Here is a 6,000-nt window from a genome sequence, read left to right on the forward strand (position 1 = left end):
CTAAATTTTCATTCTTCCCTCATACATAAGACTTCTTAGACCAGTTGTGTGCTATACTCATCGATACAATGATAGTTACTTTGCTTTATGTGACTCTTAGAAAGAACTTAATGGCTACATGTGATAAAAATTCATGTCAGGCATTATGGTTCACATCATTATTCCTAGCACTAGGAAGGCAGAGGCAGGTGTACAGTTTTCAGTTTGAGGCCAACTAGCCTACCCAGCAAGTTTCAGTCCAGCCACAGCTATCTAGGGAGGCTCTATTTGAAAAAAACTTCAACATTATTTTTCATATAAAATAAGTTAATCATGCTAAAATAAGATAGAGTCTATCAGACACATATTTATATACATTTATGTTGTCACTAAACTATGTATTTAATGTATGGCTTACATGTATGTCAGGTAAATAACATTAACATTCTATATAGGAATATATGTAAAATCATGGAAAAGATTAAAAAGGTAAACGTTTTTTGAAGTGCTTGGCATGAGCTACACTTTAAAACACAAATGTAAGTACTTGGCCATATATATAGTAAATAATAACATTTGAAGTAATTAAGATAAACATAATTCCATAAAAGAAATAAAGGGAAAGGAACACGGGGTTCTAAATGGACACAAGAATAGCTACAGCCGGGCCGTGGTGGCGCACGCCTTTAATCCCAGCACTTGGGAGGCAGAGGTAGGCGGATCTCTGTGAGTTCGAGACCAGCCTGGTCTACAAGAGCTAGTTCCAGGACAGGCTCCAAAGCCACAGAGAAACCCTGTCTCGAAAAACCAAAAAAAAAAAAAAAAAAAAAAAAAGAATAGCTACAGTTAGTAGACCAAAGGGAAATGCAAAAGAACCTTAGCTGAGTTCCGGGTGGCGGAGGCACCGGCAGGCAGGCCTAGGCGGCAGAAGCACCGCCGCGCAGACAGGCCCGGGCGGCGGAGGCACCAGCACGCAGGCAAGTCCGGGCGGCAGAGGCACCGGCGTGCAGGCAGGCCCGGGTGGCGGAGGCACCGGCAGTCAGGCCCGGCAGGCAGGCCTAGGCAGCGGAAGCACCGGCGCACAGACAGTTCCGGGTGGTGGAGGCACCGGCAGGCAGGCCTAGGCGGCAGAAGCACCGGCGCGCAGGCAGGCCCGGGCGGCGGAGGCACCAGCACGCAGGCAAGTCAGGGCGGCAGAGGCACCGGCGTGCAGGCAGGCCCGGGTGGTGGAGGCACCTACAGGCAGGCCTAGGCGGCGGAAGCACCGGCACACAGACAGTTCCGGGCGGCGGAGGCACCGGCAGGCAGGCCCGGGCGGCGGAGGCACTGGATGCAGGATAGTGCGGGCAAGAAACAGTGAAGCCTGCACTGAGAGCAGATTGCCCCGCTACAATTAAATCAAACCCAATAGATAGCATCGGTAAGAGGAGATGGGCAGACGCCAAGGCAAGAATTCACCCAACAATCTGAAAAACAACATGAAAACACCAGAACCCAATGATCTTACAACACAAGGACTTGAACACCCTATCACAGGAGAAGAGGAAAAAACTGACTTTTTGAAAGCAATAGAGTCCCTTAAACAACATGTAGAAAACGCCCTCATAGAAATGGATGAGAAGTATAACAAAAAGTTTGAAGAAATGAGTAAATACGTAAATGATACCCTGGGAAGCCAAGAAAAAACGATCAAACAGGTAATGGAATCAGTCCAAGAATTGAAAACTGAAATGGAAGCAAGGAAGAAAACACAAACTGAGGACCAGCTGGATATAGGTCAACGAGCAGAGACTACAGAAAAAAGCATAATCAATAGAATACAAGAGATAGAAGAAAGAATCTCAGATTCTGAAGACAACATAGAGAAAATAAACGGACTGATCAAAGAAAACACCAAAACCAACAAATTCTCATCACAAAACATTCAGGAAATATGGGACACAATAAAAAGACCAAACCTAAGAATAATAGGGATAGAAGAAGGAGAAGAGGCACAGCTCAAAGGTCCAGAAAACATTTTTAACAAAATTATGGAAGAAAACTTCCCCAACATAAAGAAAGATATTCCTTTGAATATTCAAGAAGCATACAGAACACCAAACAGACTGGATCAAAAAAAAAACGTCCCCTCGCCATATAATAATCAAAACACAAAATATATAGATTAAAGAAAGAATATTAAGAGCTGCAAAGGAAAAAGGCCAAGTAACTTATAAAGGTAAACCGATCAGACTTACACCTGACTTCTCTATGGAAACCATGAAAGCCAGAAGGTCCTGGATAGAGGTACTACAGAAACTAAGAGACCATGGATGCAAACCCAAACTACTATACCCAGCCAAGCTATCGTTCACTATCAATGGAGAAAACAAGACATTCCAGGATAAGAACAAATTTAAACAATACGTTGCCACAAATCCAGCCCTACAGAAAGTAATAGAAGGAAAATCACAACCCAAGGAATCCAACATTGCCAACACTGCCTACAATAACCCAGGCATCTAGCGACCCTTCAACAGCACAACTCAAAGAAGGGAGACACACAAACTCTTCTACCAAAAGCAGTAAGAATAACCGGAGTTAACAACCACTGGTCATTAATATCACTTAATAAATGGTCTCAATTCACCAATAAAAAGGCACAGGCTAAGAGATTGGATACGAAAACAGGATCCAACAGTCTGCTGTTTGCAAGAAACTCATCTCAACCACAAAGACAGGCATCTACTCAGAGTAAAGGGTTGGGAAAAGGTTTTTCAAGCAAATGGTCCTAAGAAAAAAGCAGGTGTGGCCATACTAATTTCTAACAAAACTGACTTCAAACTAAAATCAATCAGAAGAGATCGACAGGGACACTTTATACTCATAACAGGAACGATTCAGCAGGATGAAGTCTCAATCCTGAATATCTATGCCCCTAATATAAAAGGACCCACTTATGTAAAAGAAATATTGCTAAAACTCAAGGCAGACATCAAATCACACACACTAGTAGTAGGAGACTTCAACACACCTCTCTCACCAATGGACAGGTCAATCAGACAGAAAACTAATAGAGAATTAAGAGAATTGTTGGAGGTAATGAATCAAATGGACTTAACAGACATCTATAGAACACTCCACCCAAATAGGAAAGAATACACCTTCTTCTCTGCAGCTCATGGAACCTTCTCGAAAATTGACCACATACTTGGAAACAAAGGAAACCTCCACAGATACAAAAAAATATCAGTGTCCACCTGTGTCTTATCAGATCACCACAGATTAAAGTTAGAAGCCACCAACAAAGCTACCCCCAGAAAGCTGACAAACTCATGGAAACTGAACAGTCAACTACTGAACCACACCTGGGTCAAGGAAGAAATTAAGAAAGAAATTAAAGTCTTCCTTGAATTTAATGAAAACAAAGAGACAACATACTCAAACCTATGGGACACGATGAAAGCAGTGCTAAGAGGAAAGTTCATAGCACTAAGTGCCCACTTAAAGAAAACGGAGAAAGCATACATTGGGGACTTAACAGCACACCTGAAAGCTCTAGAAAAAAAAGAGGCAGACTCACCTAGAAGGGGTAGAAGACTGGAAATAATCAAACTGAGGGCAGAAATCAACAAAATAGAAACACAGAAAACAGTCCAAAGATTCAATGAAACAAAAAGTTGTTTCTTGGAGAAAATCAACAAGATTGACAAACTCCTATCCAAACTAATTAAACGACAGAGAGAGAGAGCACGCAAATAAATAAGATCAGAAATGAAAAGGGGGACATAACCACAGACACAGAGGAAATTCAGAGAATCATTAGATCTTACTACAAAAGCCTGTATGCCACAAAACTGGAAAATGCAAAAGAAATGGACACTTTTTTAGATAAGTACCATATACCAAACCTAAACCAAGACCAGGTGAACGATCTAAATAGACCTGTTAGTCGCGAAGAATTAGAAACAGTTATCAAAAATCTCCCTTCCAAAAAAAGCCCAGGGCCAGATGGTTTCAATGCAGAATTCTACCAGAACTTCCAAGAAGAGCTAATACCTATACTTCTTAATGTATTTCACAATATAGAAACAGAAGAGTCATTGCCAAATTCCTTTTATGAAGCTACAGTTACCCTGATACCAAAACCACACAAAGACCCAACCAAGAAAGAGAATTACAGGCCTATCTCACTCATGAACATCGACGCAAAAATTCTCAATAAAATACTGGCAAACCGAATCCAAGAACACATTAGAAAAGTTATCCATTATGATCAAGTAGGCTTCATTCCAGAGATGTAGGGCTGGTTCAAATACGCAAATCTATCAATGTAATCAACCATATAAATAAACTGAAAGAAAAAAACCATATGATCATTTCATTAGATGCTGAAAAAGCATTCGACAAAATTCAACACTCCTTTATGATAAAGGTCTTGGAGAGATTAGGGATACAAGGGGCATACCTAAATATAATAAAAGCTATTTACAGCAAGCCGACAGCTAACATTAAATTAAATGGAGAAAAACTCAAAGCCATCCCACTAAAATCAGGAACACGACAAGGATGTCCACTCTCTCCATACCTCTTCAATATAGTGCTTGAAGTTCTAGCAATAGCAATAAGACAACATAAGGGGATCAAGGGGATCCATATTGGAAAGGAAGAAGTTAAGCTTTCATTATTTGCAGATGATATGATAGTATACATAAGCGACCCCAAAAACTCTACCAAAGAACTCCTACAGCTGATAAACACCTTTGGTAATGTGGCAGGATACAAAATCAACTCCAAAAAATCAGTTGCCTTCCTATACACTAAGGATAAGGAAGCAGAGAGGGAAATCAGAGAAGCATCACCTTTCATGATAGCCACAAATAGCATAAAATACCTTGGGGTAACTCTGACCAAGGAAGTGAAAGATCTATTTGGCAAGAACTTTAAGTCTTTGAAGAAAGAAATTGAAGAGGACACCAGAAAATGGAAGGACCTCCCTTGCTCTTGGATTGGGAGGATCAACATAGTAAAAATGGCAATTCTACCAAAAGCAATCTATAGATTCAACGCAATCCCCATCAAAATCCCATCAAAATTCTTCACAGATCTGGAGAAGACAACAATCAACTTTATATGGAAAAACAAAAAACCCAGGATAGCCAAAACAATCTTATACAATAAAGGATTGTCTGGAGGCATTACCATCCCTGACTTCAAACTCTATTACAGAGCTACAGTACTGAAAACGGCTTGGTACTGGCATAAAAACAGAGAAGTCGACCAATGGAATAGAATAGAAGACCCGGACTTTAGCCCACAAACCTATGAACACCTGATTTTCGATAAAGGAGCTAAAAGTATACAATGGAAAAAAGAGAGCATCTTCAACAAATTGTGCTGGCAAAACTGGAAGTCAATCTGTAGAAGAATGAAAATAGATCCATATCTATCACCATGCACAAAACTCAAGTCCAAATGGATTAAAGACCTCAATATCAGTCCAAACACACTGAACCTGATAGAAGAGAAAGTGGGAAGTACTCTACAACACATGGGCACAGGAGAACACTTCCTACGTATAACCCCAGCAGCACAAACACTAAGGACATCATTGAATAAATGGGACCTCCTGAGACTGAGAAGCTTCTGTAAAGCAAAGGACACTGTCACTAAGACAGAAAGGCAACCCACTGACTGGGAGAAGATCTTCACCAACCCCGCAACTGACAAAGGTCTGATATCCAAAATATACAAAGAACTCAAGAAATTAGACCGTAAAAGGTTAATCAATCCAATTATAAAATGGGGCACTGAGCTGAACAGAGACTTTTCAACAGAAGAAGTTCAAATGGCCAAAAGACACTTAAGATCATGCTCAACTTCCTTAGCAATCAGGGAAATGCAAATCAAGACAACATTAAGATACCATCTTACACCGGTCAGAATGGCTAAAATCAAAAACACCAATGATAGCCTCTGCTGGAGAGGTTGTGGAGAAAGGGGCACTCTCATCCATTGCTGGTGGGAATGCAAACTTGTGCA

Source organism: Chionomys nivalis, chromosome 2, assembly GCF_950005125.1.
Source record: "Chionomys nivalis chromosome 2, mChiNiv1.1, whole genome shotgun sequence".
Taxonomy (NCBI): domain Eukaryota; kingdom Metazoa; phylum Chordata; class Mammalia; order Rodentia; family Cricetidae; genus Chionomys; species Chionomys nivalis.